We start from the raw sequence: 2,514 nt of genomic DNA, 5'->3' as shown, positions 1-2,514 counted from the left end.
CATCCTTTCCCTACAGCCCACCCACTGCCTGCTCCATTGCAGCTCCTTGCCCACATTTACTCCTTGAACCCTGTGTGACAAGACCAGCATTCAAATGAGCAAGGGAGAGGAGTCAGAAGCACAGGTTTTGCTCACCTGCGTGTGGAATTCCTGGCAAAACTATGGAACTTAGCCTAGAGTGTGTCTGTGATATTTTCTGTCCCCACTACTGCCAGCAGCAGGGGAGGTGCTGTAGCTGCYACCAACAGCAGTGGCAATCTCCAAATACTTATTGGGCCATTTAATACCTTGAAAAGATTCTGTTRTACATAATGGAAATTGGAAGCCCCATAGTTTCAATGTRCATTAAATTTTCCCATGATTAGTAYCTTAGAAAATTCCTCAAGCTGCTTCCCTTGCATGGATGTCTCATGAAAGATCTACAGCATCCCCAGCAGCACTGGGGTATATAGGAGAGTATRGCTAGAGGAAATCTGGGTTTCCTCTCATTTTCATTTTCATTTTCATTTTGAGACTGAAATCGAAGCAATTGTATTCATGAAAATKAATGTGCTCATCCTGATTGTTTCAGCTTTTTTTCCCCTCGTTTATTATTAACATCAGGGCACAGTTTCATATTCTTATGTAGCAAAAAGAAATCAGAGTTGAAATAAAATTAATTGTCAAGGTTTMAATAAGTTTAATTGCCTGTTAGAAAGTGATAGAGGCAAGGAATGCTGTTCCTCATTTCTCCCCTCTTTCAGCTGTCTCAGGATGATGCTTTAGGACCTCCCTGGCAAAGTAATTCTTGGAAAGGTCTATTGGGAAAGGTCTCCCCTTCCCCAGAATACATTTTCACAATCTCCATGTAACTAAGAGTAAAAACTGTTCCATACCTTTAATAAAACTTTTTGTCTTTAGTAAAACTCTTGGGTTTGCATTGTCAGTGTTTTCTGAACTGAGTTTCCTTTTTACTCTCAGTAAATTTMAAAATGAATATGGCTTATATGGGGTCATTCATCCAGTCATGCAATCCACAGCAAAGAATTATTTGGGAAAAGACCTGGCATAACTTCATCATAGAAAATACAACAAAATTTGATCCAGCTTTTTTTTTTTTTTCTAAATTTGCCACCTTTTGAGAAAGGAAAGGTAACTTAGCAGTAAAAAATTAGTTTGTTGTTTGATCTCCTCCTCCATTCTACAGTATTTGCATATATAGTGGCAGGCTYGTCATCTATCTTTAGCTAAAAACTGCAGTGAATTTTGTGTGCAAGGCATTTTTCAGGGATGTACAGTGGCTACRAGTCCAGGMAGGTGCTTTTATTCTTCTGTCTTGCACCAAGGTAAATCTGGAGGGTTTTGTTCCCCCCCAAATCACCTCTGGATTTAGATGAGCACAGCTGAATATTGAATCTGCCACAGCGTCTTCTGAGCACAAAGACTCTGAAATGGATTTGTGAGTCTTAAATCAGTCCCTGGGGCATCCTAGTCCACACTGTAAAACCACCGTATGTAAATTGTCACCGTTAAATAAGTTGCTCAGGAGGGAGGGAGAACAGGATGGGAATTGAAGTTACTCAGAGCCCTTGCTGGGTTTCAGACAGGGCTGCCCTGACAGTTCAGAAGTTTCTGAAATGCAGGGGAGGAGATGGTATGGCTGCCATATGGACCCCGTGTGCCAGATGGGGAGGTTGCCTCCGTTACTCCCACGTTCSGCAGAAAAACAGAAATAAAAAATGAAATGTAAAAACTGAGCCCCTTTTCATTCAGCCACAGGAACAGGGAGGAAGAGGAGAGCASGCCCTCCTTTGAGAGTATTTATCTGATAATTCATTAGCTGGTGTTCCCCGTTTTTCATCCCTTCAGGGAAGTCTGCGCAGAATTTATTGCTGAGACATTAATGAATTTTTAAGCTGTCAGGGAGTCACGTAAATAAGTAGTATCCCGGATTGTTACACAGCCATTATCAGGTCAAAATGAATGCACAGGAACTGTTCCTTCAAGCAAAGAGTAAATCTTGACAGGAATCCCTGCAYGGCCCTGCTCAAGGAGAGTCGAGCTGTTTCCTCAACCCTCTCCCCTCTGAGGGGTCAAACAGTTTCCCCCAAAGAGAATATTTTGCTTTTTCCAGAAAGGCCTCAACAATAACATTYTGTGGCTTTACTGTGGCAGAAGGAAAAGGATATTAAAAAGTTTAAGTGCCCGTGGCCTTGGCTTTTCCTTCCATGGGCCAGACAGGCAAGGTTTAATTGTATGGCTGTGAGTATTTCCATTAATTTTAATGGAACTAGTTGCTGCCTTTATAAACATTGAAAAAAAACGAAGCAGCAGATTTTATTATGAGACCAATTCTATGAAATCTTCTCTTCAGTGCTAGGACTTGATTTGTTCAGCACAAGGGGATTATTTGTTTGCTTTTTTACTCTGCAGAGGAGAAAAAAACCTTTCCCATTCCAAAACAGATAATCGTGCATGAAAACCAGACATGTTAAATATCAGAAGCAAGGATTCACATGCCCTGGTGCCTCAAGT

This window comes from Malurus melanocephalus, unplaced genomic scaffold (assembly GCF_030028575.1).
Source record: "Malurus melanocephalus ecotype Western Australia unplaced genomic scaffold, MMel_1.1 scaffold_349, whole genome shotgun sequence".
In the NCBI taxonomy this organism is placed as follows: domain Eukaryota; kingdom Metazoa; phylum Chordata; class Aves; order Passeriformes; family Maluridae; genus Malurus; species Malurus melanocephalus.
The sequence above is the reverse complement of the archived record's forward strand: the minus strand, read 5'-3'. Positions refer to the sequence as shown.